General features: G+C 44.1%; 1 protein-coding gene across 1 annotated transcript in view; it reads left to right on the top strand.

Annotated features, from left to right (window-relative positions):
- Positions 1-13,231, top strand: part of LOC136841180 (steroid receptor RNA activator 1-like) — a 92,443-nt gene that overhangs the window by 11,587 nt on the left and 67,625 nt on the right. The gene's annotated exons all lie outside the window — the stretch shown is intronic.

Raw genomic sequence — 13,231 nt, 5'->3', positions numbered from 1 at the left:
AGCATGTATTCTCATAGTAATTTAATGTTAAGAAGTAAAATATCAGTGTACTGTACATCATTGTATGTGAAGTACTGTATTCATAAGTTATCACATACTCATGTTTCCAGAAGTACTTGAATTATTCTTATTGGTGAGGAAATTAGAGTAACCTTAGTTCAAGTAAGTATTCAGTTGGCGCTTAGGGAGGCCGCAAAGTATGATTACCTATAAGTTGTCAATGGTGGCATGCTTTTGATCATAGTGACTTTCAATTTAGGATTTTGTACCAAATGGTAGTCAGTGCAGCAAAGGCAAAGAAGGTCAGCATATTGCCAAAGTCCATTTCAGCCAGGACATTTGTTGGCTGACAATATCAGCAAAAAAACCAGGTCCTGGAGGAATTGGTCACTGGACTCCATGAATGACATGGCTTTTATGACCTTTATTGATTGTTTTGTGGCAAACCTCAGCTACAACTCTGAAATTGTTTATCACTGCAGAATCTGAAAGCCCAAAGGATACTCTTAAGTGCTATATAGTACTTGAGTAGTTCTTGTCATTTTCCCATGTTCCCCTTTGCATCTGCCTCAGGTGAGTACTGGGGAATATTCATATCTCCAGATGCTTGACTATTATAGCTTTCCTTAATTGTAGTAAGATTGAGTCATGGTACCACGTCCCTTGGTGTCAACCAGATACTGAAGTCATGTGCCTTTGAAGAACTTTCTCATGCAATCACCCATATTGCTTTGTTAAAGGTCCTGTACATTATTCATTCATGTGCATGAAAGATATGTAGTAAAGTGGATATCTTTCGTTATTGCAGCCAAGCCTCCATCACACCAAGAACTTGAAAACTGTATTCCTGAGCTGTGGCATCGCATCGGGGTAAAAGGAATTACAGCCTCCCCACATTCTTGCCATTATGGGTTGATCATGCATAGAGTAGATCCATCAGTTGATGAAGTGTGGTTATTGAATATAAATGAAAGTAAAAAATAGGCTGAAGTTTAGATGAACTCTCTGCATGTTATATGTGGCATACTTAGAATGAAAAGGGTGAGAACTATGGTGATAATTATAAGTTATAAAAAAGTTGGCAGAAACTATGGTAATAATTATAAGTAATAAAAAAGGTAGCAGAAGTGAAAGGATGCATCAGAGTGCTTTGAGATAGTTTGGTCATAAGGAAAAAATTAGAGGCCAGTAGGTTGGTAAAAATAATGCAGCCCTATAATTTTAGGTTAAGAAAGGTGGAGGAGGATGCCAGATTTGGTGGTTAAATACCCATGTAGTAAATGAGTAGTTAATTGTATAAAATATATATATATATATATATATATTATATATATATATATATATATATATATATATATATATATATATATATATATATATATATATATATATATATATATATATATATATATATATATATATATATAGTATATGTATATATATATATATATATATATATATATATATATATATATATATATATATAAATATATATATATATATATATATATATATATATAGACTCTCTATATATATATATATATATATATATATATATATATATATATATATATATATATATATATATATATATATATATATATATATATATATATATATATATATTTACAAGTATATATATATTCTGGATCTGGTCCTGTCCAGTCAAGAAAAAAGTCCATTCAGCACTCTATTTCTAGGTAATCGTTGCTAGATACCAGAGAAAGCTAAATGAAATGCTGGAGTTATTACCCCAAGCTGACTCCAATAGATGGTCATTATGGAAGAAAATTTGAACTATAAAAACATCGAACCTTATCCTATAGATCCCAAAGTCAAAAGTCCCATTGAGAGGTGTACAAACCCATGCACCACTCGCCGGACAGTACATTAAATCACCGCTACGCATTCCATTTTCAGCAGCACCTGTGGTCACACGTGTTTTCGTTGTGCTCTTTATTTTGTGCTTATTTTCATCATTATGGCATCTCGCAAGGTCTTTCTTCATCAAGTTGAGTACCAGTGTTATGTTTTGTTGGATTGAGGCTCCATATTTCCCTTAGTCTAGTACTATGGATTTATAGCATTTGACTCGATCACCTTTCAAGTGGGCCTCACGTGACCTCCATGCTAGGTCTGATCTTGGGTAGCCTTTGTTTTTCGATCTTTTCACTGTTCTCTTCATGTTTAGGGATGTATTTTTCTCATTTGTGACGCCTAATTAGTGATTTTGATTGATTATTTTTTGTGTCCCTTTGCTTGGGGAGTGTATTGTCGTTTAGGCTTCGAGCTGCCCCCTCAAGGCCTATTCGCCTCTTATCATTTCCATAACATGCCTTTTTTGCCCTTCACTTCTCTTAACTGGGAATTTTATTTTCATTGGTACTGTTAAGATTATTTGTTTAATCTTTGCCCTTGTGTTCGGATGCATTTGATATATGTTGATTATTATGGATATTTCTTTTTATTTAGAGGGCCATTTCCCTTCACTACACAACGGGTTGGGTCTGGTCCTCCTCTTATATTCGTTTATTAGTTATTTATCCATTTATCATGGGTTGGTTGTTAGCTTTAGTTTTCCATCCTACCTTTTCTGGCGATTAGGCTGTTACCCCTTTTCTATGAAAAAGGGGGTCGATTATAAATATTCGATTCACATGACCATCATTGTGTTTTTGTGTGCTTTTTCCAGTATGGCTCTCCTTAAGTTTTGGCTGGGTCTTTTCGTTTTAAGTTTTCCTTCCCCTGTTTTTGGCTTTTGAAAGCTAATAAGCCTCTTGTTTAAGCTGGAATAGTGAGGGATGTCGTAGCTTCCCTCTCCTGTTTGACTTTTAGCCACTAATAAGCCTCTTGGTTAAGCTGGGATAGCAGGGACATCACGTAGCCTACCCTAGTTTTGTCATTTCTTAAGGTTAGTTTCCAGCTGGTTATGTCGACACACCCTTACCTCTCCCCTCCCGAGTGCTCTCTCTCCTTGATTCGTTTTCAATCTTGTTAACTTATCAAGGCTTGAGGCATTCTATCCTTTTAGCCCTATTATTGCCTATGTCCTTCTCTGCATTGTTTGGCCTGCCCTTGATGCGGTCTCTGACTTTACCAGGCTATACCCCTCCAGGCTGCTGGTGGCAAGCTTCCCCCTCTCCGTCCACCATCTTTGGCCTTCTTTGCCCCCTTCTGACCATGGAGGTTGTTCCTTCCCCTCTCCTGCTTCTCGCGCTGCGGCTATCTCGTCAGCGAGGGTGGGATGAGGCCCGGAGCGCCAGTTGTCGCGTTCCACTCCGGTCGCCTTTGCGGTTCTTCCTCCTGGTCTGTTCATCCTCCTTCCTTACGTCAGGCCTCCTTTCTCCGGCGATGTCGTCTAATAAACGGCACTCCGGTTTAGACATACTCTGCGTGGCCATTAGTGTTTTCCACCTGACTGTCTTCGTGTCCGGCCTTGACGTTTCCCTTCCCTTCTACCACTGTCCGCTTTCTGTTATTCGAGGCGCATTCCTCGGCTTCCCGCTCCGGCGGTTCTATATTTACGGTCTACCGTTATCGCTAGTCTCAGAATTTCATTCTCGGTTGCGGGAATGCGCTTACTCCGACATTTAACCTTCCCATTTTGTTTTGTATCCGTCACATACTTTTTAAGGCATGTTACTCTGGCTAGTTCGGTATGTTTATTATGTTTTATTATTTTGTATTTTTTATGTATGAGATTTTATTTTAGTCCGGTTGCCTTCCGGATCATTCCAGCAGGTTTCACGGTTTTAATATACTGATGTATTTGCTCGGCATTACTACTCCGGCACATACACGGTGTACTCATAATCTCATACTTTTACAGGTGATGCGCTGCAAGAACAGGGTGCTCAGCCCTGCACCAGGCCATGACCCCGCGAAAGTTTGTAGATCCACTCCGGTGTGCGGTCCCGTGGGGATCTCGTAGTTTGGCACCCTGACGGATGTGATGTTGCACGCTCTTTACGAGCAAGCTATCGATGATTCGTAGGTTATCATGCATCTTTCCTTTTTGTTAAACTGTATTTTATAGATTACATTTTCCACCCTTCGGTAAACCGCAATAATGTTATTCTTCCAGCAGGCTGACCGCCGTCTACCGCGATGCTTCGCTCCAAGCCCGTAAAGTCTGGGTCAGCGGCTTCGGACGCAACGTAGGGAGCTGGCAATCCGTGCATACTCTCGAAGGACATTTGTGTCCTTTTTCCCGCGCCTGGATCACAGCATCGGTCACCGGCGATGTTGCTGCTCCGTTGATTGCGGGGTCGGGAGTTGACCCAGCCCTCTCCAGGCGATTCGGCCTTGAGCGAGGTGTTTCTGAAGACGCGGCGGATCTTGACCTCGCCTGAATCTCGAACATTGTCCCGGGAGCATCAAGCAGGTAAGGGGGTAAGTGAGGCAGGTTCTTCCCTGTTTAGCTCTCCTTCTTCACCGTTTCCTCTTTTAAAGGTTTCTCTAAATCCTCATACCTTACAGACGGGTCTGGATCTATTGTCCCTAAGGTAAAGTCTGTGAGGAAGAAAATCTACCAACTCTAGAGTCGATCTGAGGTCCCTCCGTATGCACGGGCGTGGCGTGACCCGTTCCGTCCAACGAGTACAGCCTCCCCTCGGGATACAAGCAGAGTCTCAGTCGCGACAAGTGGTTCCCCCTCCTGCCTTTGATACGGACTCTTTCGCCGAACTTCTCCTTGAGAGAATCGACGAGTCGACAGCAACTTTCTGGTCTTGCAATTCATTTCAATCTCTTTCGGAAAAGGTGGAGTCACAGCAGGAATTGATCCAAGGACTTGCGATCGCGGGGCCTCGTTCTAAGTCCCATTCTGTTCCCCTGACCCTTCCACCCTCCCCCCTTCGATTTGGGAATCCTTGGCGTCTGGCCCTTTATGCTCCCGACCACCAAGGTACTCTCACCATAGAGGGTTTGGGCACAAGGAGACTGGAGGAATTAGAATTCTATCCTCGGACCTGACATCCCCGCTACACAGGTTTTGCCAGGCTGAGAAGAGGAGTTTGGAACAGGTCTGATAAAGTCCCTAAAGGAGACCGTTATCTATCCTAGGACCAAGCCAGTCGTCTTTGATGAGGACCTTACGAATTGGCAAGCGGAGAACACTAGGCTCACACCAGTTGGCGGAGTGTTCACCTATGTTCACTTTAGGTGATATTCTCCTTCCTCCTTGCATCGAAAGTGGCCTCTCTGACTAGTCAGGCTTGCTTAGAAGGTAAACCCCTCCCCTCATCTCAGGAGACGGACCCAACATCTCGTCTTTCCGGGGGCACCGAGTTCTGGAAGGGAGCCCAACACGTTCACGGTGTCGCTTGACTCCAGACTGCGCTTCTGACCTGTTCAGTGAGCAGCTCCTAAGATCCCAGGTCGCTCCTGAAAGCAGAAGCTGATAGTAAGGACAGGCTCGCCAGGTCTTTGAACTCCCTGACTTTGCAGAAACAACTTCTTTTGGTTTATAGGGAAGATTCCTTGTTCCAGGTCTTGACGAAATCTCTCTTGGCGAGTTTTCAACAAGACCTGTTTGACTTTATGACTGCCCGACTGGCCTGCGGAAGCATATCTTTTCGGCAGCACAGTTCGGCATGAACCTAATAAGCTTCTGAAGAGTTCTATCTGGGAGCTAATCTTTTCCCCAAGAAGAAGTTGACGAGTCTTATCTGGAGGCAGCTAGGTCAATCAGAGTCTCCACGTTCTCGTTAGGGTCTGCCCTATAAGCGGAGGCTTGTCAGATCTTGCCGGGCCTTCCCCAAAGTCCGCAGAAATTTAACATTTCAAACGCCTCCCCGCTCAGTCCTTTGTCCAGGTTCCTTACAGGATCAGCCTTCAACCTCTTCCTCCCAACCTCGCCTCAGTATGTCTGGTGCACCCGTCACATCAGTCTCTTGCTGCCCCCTCCTCACGTCTCCTCCCGGCTTTCAATGCTTCATGTGCAAAGCCAGGGGAATTTCAGCTCTGGGCAGTCAACCAGAGGCAACAGGCGAGGGGCTATGTTAGGAAGAGGAGCCCCCTCCTCTCCAGGAACAGAGGAAGTCGAGGCTCCAGAGGGAGGAAGCAAACACAGGACCGATGACCTACATCCAGTGGGCGGAGGCTGTACCATTTCGGGCCCGGTGGACCTTCTGTCCCTGGGCTCAGAGTATAGTTTCAGGGGCCTAGGTTGGAGTTGGATTGGGGTCCCCCTCCACCAGTCAAGTTTTATCAGACACCGACCAAGGATCTCGAGGACTTGTGGAAGATCTTTTGCAAAAACAGGCCATAAGGAAAGTGAGGACACTGAAGTTCCAAGGCAGGCTCTTCAGTGTTCCCAAGAAGGGTTCTGACAAGCGGAGTAATTCTGGACTTGTTCCGTCTGAATTCCTACATTCATTGCGACAAGTTTCGGATGCTTACAGTTTACCAAGTTCGGACCCTACTGCCCCGTGGAACCGTAACCACCTCTTTTAGATCTTTCCCGCGCCTATTATCACGCCCGGTTGCGGAGAAGGTTCTCCCCCTTTCTGGGGTTCAGGCTCGGAAGGCAGGCATATTCCTTCAGGTGATGCCTTTCGGCCTCAACATAAGCTCAAGGATTTTTACCAAGTTGACAGACACGGTCGATTACAACAACTCCGGTCTCAAGGGATAACGCGGCGTGTATCTAGACGACTGGATCATCTGGGCATCCAGCATCGAGGAATGCGTGGAGGGTTACATCCGTGGTGGTCGCTTTCTAGAATCTTTGGGCTTTCATGTAAGCAGGAGAAGTCTTGCCTGGTTCGAGCAGTTGTTTTTCAATGGCTAGGAATCCAGTGGGATCTGAATTCTCACAAGCTCTCTTCCTCCTCCCAGAGGAAGAGATAGCCAGAGCAACCAGACAGTTTCTCAAGTCCAAACGAGCCTCTCGATGGGCCAAGAAAGAGTTTTGGGCTCCCCTTCAGTTAGCTTCAGTGACAGACCTGTTGCTGAAGACAAAACTGAAAAGATATCAACAGAGTGTGGGAGTCGAGCAAATATCAGACTCAGAGACAAAGGTGTCTCTGATTCCTCCCATTTGAAGAATTTGAAGAAGAGACTCCGGCCTTGGTCGACTGTCAAGAGCCTGTCCAAGTCAGTTCCCCTTCAATTTACTCCTCAAGTCGGCTTTACGGAAAGTATTTTTGTACGGTTTCAAAATTGACCTCACAGATCCTTACTTTTCTTCCATCCCTAAGGCCTGTGCATGGCTGAGACCAGTAATCCGTCCACATACGGTTTCCTGGTTTTTGAATGACGTGTTGAAGTTAGCCTCAGATACCAATAATCAGTCTTGTCCCTACCTTTCCTTATTGAGAAAAACGTTGTTTAGTTAGCCTAACTTCGGTGTTAGAATTTCAGGCTGTCTGCACTCTCTAGGGAATCCAACCATGTCGACTTCCTTCCATCAGGGAGGAGGTTATGCTGATTCCTCACCTAAATTCCTAGCCAAAAATGAAGATCCCCAAGAATAGGTGGTCGCCTTGGAAAATTCTCCCCTTCCTCAAGACCTGTCCCTATGTCCAGTTCATACATTGAGGGCTTATTTAGACAGGTCCTCTCACATCTCATCTGGGCCTCTCTTTATCAGGGAAGGGGGTAATATCTCTATGTCTGCTATTAGACAACAAATCCTTTACTTCATCAAGCAGGCTAATCTGACTCAGTCCCAAGAGTTCTTGATATTAGAGCTGTGGCCACCTCCATTAACTACTTCCATTACATGAATTTCACGGATCTACCAAATACACTGGTTGAAGTCACCCTTGGTTTTCAAGCGTTACTATTTGAAATCCTTGAAGCTCTTAAATTCTCAGCAGTCGCGGCAGAGAACGTTGTACCTCCTCTAGTACCCTTTCTGATTCCTAGTCAATTCTTCCTCCACTGCCTCAGTTATCCCCTTACAGTCATTTCAGTCAGGCGTGCCTTGACATTATCCCCTGACCGTGTTATCTGTATATTTGTCTAAATGACACATTTATGTTATAATGTTTTCAATTTTGTAAAATTATTTTAAGTATATTTTGTTACATTGTCATGTTAATTTTAAGCTCCCATCAGTTCCATTTGTACATTACTTGTTATTATTGCTAGCAATTAAATTATTTGATGGACCTTTGGTCTTCTGTTCCTTACATTTTTGTTATCTCTTACAGTATAAGAATGATATTTATTTCTCTGTTAATTTTCACGGCTGACACGGGACCCGATCCAGAAAAGGGATTTTGACAAAGGAAAAATTTATTTCTGGAGAGGGACCGTGTCACCTGATGACCCACCTCTGTCATGTGTTGTCTCCCCATAGTAAACATCATTCTGGTGGGGTGGTGCTTTCATGGAATGCGGCTAGCGGTGATTTGTGTACTGTCCATGAGTGGTGCATGGGTTTGTAACGGCACCTCTCAGTGGGACTTTTGACTTTGGGATCTCTATAGGATCAGGTTCCGTGTTTTTATAGTTCACCCTTTTCCATACACAACTCCATCTAATGGAGCTTCGCTCTGGGGTGTGCTCCAGCATTTCATTTAGCTTTCTCTGGTATCTATACGGAATTACCTAGAAATAAGTGCTGAATGGACTTTTCACCGGTGATTTGTCCCTCTCAGAAATAGATTTTCCTTTGTCAAAATCCATTATATATATATATATATATATATATATATATATATATATATATATATATATATATATATATATATATATATATATATATATATATATATATATATATATATATATATATATATATATATATAATAAAAATTAAATCATATAAATAAATGTACTGTATATGCCATTATTCCCTTATATTGTTACTTTCTTGTTACTTTTATTTCTCAACACAGTATAACAGGTATTCTTTTTTTATTCATTGTTGTTTTCTTCTCTATTTGGTGCTTTTCACAGAATCTAGGAAAGTTTTAAAAATTCCAGATTTTTAGTTTGTTACAAACTCAGAGTAAGTTCATATTTTGGTGTCAAGCACACTGTCCACAAGTGAGCTTACAAGTAAATCTACATTGAGTTTGTTGGTGTACATGCTACATGGAGCAAGAAAAGTAACTCATCAGGTCATAAATATTTTACCTAATAAATAACAAATGAAAAGGTGTGCTTTCTGATTGGCTGGTATGCTTCTCAGGTAAGCTAGGTATCCCATTGCTAAGGTCTGTGTTAATCCCTTCTTGTTGCTGGGTCTCACCTCCATATCCAATTCTCTCTGCCTCAGGGTTGATGGTAGGATGTAATGTGATCCTGTGTGGACATTTAGGATAAGTATTGCAATACACTCCCTGAACACCTGAATTAGCCCTGGTTACCCACCAGCCTGAACTACATCCCCGTAACTTTTACCCATTAATTGGGTAATTAACTGTCAGCATTACCAACACTTACAGGAAAATCTTGTCAAAATGAGTTACCTGAAACACCGTTGGCAACGCTGCTGCAAGTCCCAGCTGAGCGAGGCTGGGTTCCCCAGTTGCTTTCCGTTTGCCTTGCTGCATGGATGTTTCGTGCTTCAGGTGAACTTTTGGTTATTAGCCCGACTCCTGTATACTGACTTTATTGAAATTGGATAACGATTTGGACCGTATTTTTGCCTTTTTCTCCTGGATTGTTCTTTTGCCTGGCATCGGATTTTTCTCTCCCGTCTGGTCTTTGGCTCGATTTGGACTCACCATGGATAGTTTGGATAAAAAGACGCCCCCTTTGGATAACGCAATAGCCTCGACTTCGGCTACAGCTACTGCAACCGAGACTGCTACTGCTGGAGACACTGCAACCCACCGATCATGCACAGCTTGCAAACAGGGGGATGAGTACCCTCAAACATGACAGACATTCAGTTTGTATAGCATGTAGGAAGGTGAAATGTAGCTTAACATTGAGATGTGACGAATGTAGGTCATGGTCAAAAGATCAGATGGAGGATTATGTTAAATATAGAAAATCTCTAGCTTCCAAGAGCAAATGTGGGGAACCAGCTGTAGAAGCTCAGAGTCTAGACAAAGAAGCTTTAGAATTGGAGTTATTTAGGAAGTTAGAGGATAAATTATCAGCTAGCATGACAAATTTATTTTCTAGTTTCATGACAAAGTTATGTGAATTCAAAGAGCAAAATATGAGTGCTAGAGAAATAGAAACTAACTGCTCTTTTTCAGCTCCCCTGCCTGTTCCAGAACCAGCCCTAACAGATACCAGGGTCATGGAGAACTGCAAACCTCAAAGGTAGGATCTGCTGACCCCCCGGCACGGAGCAGGCAGTGTTAGTAGCAGTTTTCCCCCTTTCTTCAGATAATGTAAGTTCAGATCTTCAGATAGTGTAAGTTCAGAGGTAAAATTTAGATATAGGATTGATGCAGACGAATAGGAATACAGTAGTGAGGTAGCAAAGAGTGTAGGAGAGAAGTTGAAGGTGCAGTCTTATTTGGGGGCAGGTGCAATTAAGGTTCCGGGACCCTTGTTAGATCCAGCAGCGGTTCTATTTCCGGCTGCAGTCTCCTTGCAACAAAATGTTGCTAACTCTGTTGAGGAGGATTTAGATTTAGTTGCAAGTTTGTCAGGTTCAAAGGTTGGAGGATTTCCCTTCCTCTTCGAGAGTTCCTTTTCCTCCTGTGGAAAAACTTTCGTTGGTTGGTGATGGTAATTCATGTGATAGGACATTAAATGTAGCAGAATATAATGTTAATTTATTGGGTCTTTCCGAAGGGTATAGGTCATTGGTCAGTGTTATATATAGGGTTTTTGAATATCCATGATCATGTTATGAAGAATTTTCCAGAATTCACAAATGATGTATTACAAGATTATCAAGGGGGACCGGAGTCTGTATATTTTCTTTCTCTAAAATATATGGCTTCCTCTGTAACTTCAGATTTTTCCCTGTCCTCTACTGCTTCCAAACCTTCTTCCGCTGCTCTTTCTCAACCTTCCCTTTCAGGCCACCTTTCGGGGAACATTTTGGGTGCTTTGTTAGTTCATCCGGCATGTATGCCATTAGCGGGTTTGTCTTTGGTGCCATCTGCGGCAAATCCAGTACCTTCTCAGGCTTCCGATCTAGTTGCTGCGGCAGTTGGCGGCGCGCTGCCTCAGCGTTTAATATTGCGGTACTGATAGTTTCTGCAATTGCCCCGGTACCTAAGCTGTCTGGTGTTTCGTCTTCTCCTGTTTCTTTGGGTTCAGTACCTCATAATCTTCCCTTTGAAACCCTTTCAAGTTCAGGGCCAGTTGGGACGTTCTCTACTTGCCCAACATCATTGGCAGGAGCACCGGTGGTGACTGCGAGTGCGGCATCTTCCGTCTTTCTTCCTTCGGTTCCTCCTTTCTCAACTTTTCTGACAGGTTCCTCTGTCCCTCCGGCTAAGGTGGTCTATGTAGGTTCGGGTTTGATTTCGGGTCATCAGGGACCCTTTCCATCTTCTTCTTTAAGTAGGAGACCTTCTGTTCTGGATTCCCAGTCTCACGCGACTCTGCTACATCCGGGTTTGCGTGGTGCAGGTGTTGCGGTCTGTCCGCTCTCAGGAGTGGGCGTTGTCCGCCCAGGTGTGACCGACCCAGGTGTTGCGTCATCGTCTTTGGAGGGTGTGGGGTTTGCGCAACCTATTTGGGTGACTCCCAACATGTTCAGGACTGATTCGTCAGGGGTCCGTCTTGCGCATCCAGGTGTGTTGTGGTCCGGATCATCAGGTTGAACGTTTGCTAGAGTTCAGCCTGTCTCATTTCCGGTTTTGGCTCGGTCGGACCAATTCGACAAAGACTTCCTGTGAAGAGGAGGATCAGATACCGGAGGCTAGTTTTCCTTCGGCCAATGAGTCTGAGTACAGATGGATGTTGGACTTTTTCCACTCGCTGTATCCACAGTCCAAGGCTCCGGAGGAGCTGATACAGCAAAACCAAGCTATGTTCGAGTCGCTTTATGCAACAAAACCGATGGTAGCACAGTCACCAAAGAATCTAGTCTGGTTTGGCAGGGTCAAGCAGGCTTTGAGAGGGGCTGACAATAGGTTGGCATCCTTGATAGGATCGGGTAAGCAGGATTCAGCCTTGCTTCCTATTCAGAAGGGCTTTTATAGGGTCGCGGGTAACCCTTCTGCAGGTGTTAGGGTGCCACTGAACGAGTTGGTAGAGGCTCTTCTATCTCAGGTTCCATCATCGAACTGTCTAGTATCTATTTCGGCCAGGGAAGTCAGTATCTTGGAAGATACCTTTCCTCAACCAGTCAGAGGTGTTATCACACACTATGTGGATGCTATCCGGTCTGATGGGGTTCCTCAAGCAGGATGGTTATACTCCGTCAGACCCGACTCTTTTCGACAACCTCATCACTTTGGCTTCCATGGGGCTTGCACACCAGGCGAATGTTTCTGCAGGGTGTACTACATTCTTCGGGAAGAAGAGGAGGGACTTCTTTCTAAACCATCTGCCTCCTTATTTTCCTGACATTCACAAGAGGGCACTGCTGAGGGCTCCATTGGCACTCAGTGACAGTATGTTTAGAGAGGAAGACGTTTCGGCAATGGTCAACTTTGTGTCGTCTACCTTGGCAGTGGAGTCGCAGCAGGCCATGATCAGGGTTGCGGCGCTCCAAGTCTCTGGGAAGTTCTAAGAAAGTACGCTTTTCATCCGAGCTTTCCAGTTCTGCCTCAGATCCGAAACCTTCCAATCGTAAGAAGGATTTTTGGAAATAGGAGACAGTCCCTTCACCTGCACCTGTAGGAGGTTGCCTTGCCCCTTTCTGGGACATCTGGAAGGAGTGGGGCACAGAGAGTTGGGTTGTGGATGTCTTAAGGAAGGGTTACAGAGTCTCTTTTCACTCTCGTCCTCCGCTGTCCAACTCACCAGTGCATCTTGCCAGTTACTCCCCTTCTTCCATCAGCGGGTTAGCTTTGGCGGCAGAGATCCGAGCCCTTTTAGAGAAGGGAGCCTCAGAGCCCGCTCCCCTTTCTCCGGGGTTCTACAACCGGATCTTCGTGGCCCCCAAAACGGGAGGATCTTGGAGACCTATCATAGACATCTCGGTTCTCAACAAGTTTGTAACCTTGATGAAGTTTCATATGGAAACTTCCCAGTCGGTGCTGCAGTCGGTCTGGAGGGAAGATTGGATGATTTCAGTGGACCTCAAGGACGCTTATCTCCAGGTTCCGATTCATCAGGAATCTTGGAAGTTCCTTCGTTTCTCGGGTCCAACTGGAACATTTCAGTTCAAAGTCCTCTGCTTTGGTCTGAC

This window comes from Macrobrachium rosenbergii, chromosome 8 (genome assembly GCF_040412425.1).
Source record: "Macrobrachium rosenbergii isolate ZJJX-2024 chromosome 8, ASM4041242v1, whole genome shotgun sequence".
NCBI classification, from domain to species: Eukaryota; Metazoa; Arthropoda; class Malacostraca; order Decapoda; family Palaemonidae; genus Macrobrachium; species Macrobrachium rosenbergii.
Note: the sequence above shows the minus strand (reverse complement) of the source record. Positions and strands in the feature narration are given on the sequence as shown.